Genomic DNA, 1066 nt, shown 5'->3' on the forward strand with positions numbered 1-1066 from the left:
TGGTTCAAATGGCTCTGAGCACTATGCGACTTAACTTCTAAGGTCATCAGTCGCCTAGAACTTAGAACTAATTAAAGCTAACTAACCTACGGACATCACACACATCCATGCCCGAGGCACAATTCAAACCTGCGACCGTAGCGGTCACTCGGCTCCAAGTGGAATAGAATTCACAGGTCTGGAAGTTCAAGTCTGGAAGTTTGAAATGACTAATAATTTTCAATCTTAGGACCTCTCTCATACTATACAACCTTTGCTGGATGATCAGGATCTCCATAGCTGCCAAGCTTGTGTGTTGTGAGTTGATGAACAGAAGTGACGAATGCCGGCCGTGGTGGCCATGTGGTTCTAGGCGCTTCAGTCCGGAACCGCGTGACTGCTACGGTCGCAGGTTCGAATCCTGCCTCGGGCATGGATGTGTGTGATGTCCTTAGGTTAGTTAGGTTTAAATAGTTCTAAGTTTTAGGGGATTGATGAACTTAGAAGTTAAGTCCCTTAGTGCTCAGAGCCATTTACTTTCTGATAAATAAACAAAGAACAAAAGTAACTATTGTGCACTAATCTTTATAACAAATGTTCTCTTACCTTATAATTCAATAGTGGCAACGGCCTTGCCGCAGTGGCTACACCGGTTCCCATGAGATCACCGAAGTTAAGCGCTGTCGGGCGTGGTCGGCACTTGGATGGGTGACCATCTGGGCCGCCATGCGCTGTTGCCATTTTTCGGGGTGCACTCAGCCTCGTGATGCCAATTGAAGAGCTACTCGAACGAATAGTAGCGGCTGCGGTCAACGAAAACCATCCACATCCTTATTGAGGATGACACGGCGGTCGGATGGCCCCGATGGGCCACTTGTGGCCTGAAGACGGAGTGCTTTTACGATTCAATAAGATGTCATGCTGTCACCGTTCTGTGTGTTTTGTGCGGAGGAAACGACTATCTGTTGCTTAACTGTAAATACTGACAATTTAAATTTACTGTATCGTTTAAACAAATAAGGTTACAGAGTTGATGCTTGCAACGTTTGCCATTTTAATGATGCGCTTCTATATGAAATACCAATCG

The 1066-nt window shown here is 45.7% G+C and overlaps 1 pseudogene; it reads left to right on the forward strand.

The window, feature by feature from the left end:
- The first annotated feature begins 601 nt into the window (after positions 1–601).
- Positions 602–719, forward strand: LOC124799405 (annotated as a pseudogene).
- Positions 720–1066: the final 347 nt, after the last annotated feature.

Source organism: Schistocerca piceifrons, chromosome 5, assembly GCF_021461385.2.
Source record: "Schistocerca piceifrons isolate TAMUIC-IGC-003096 chromosome 5, iqSchPice1.1, whole genome shotgun sequence".
NCBI classification, from domain to species: Eukaryota; Metazoa; Arthropoda; class Insecta; order Orthoptera; family Acrididae; genus Schistocerca; species Schistocerca piceifrons.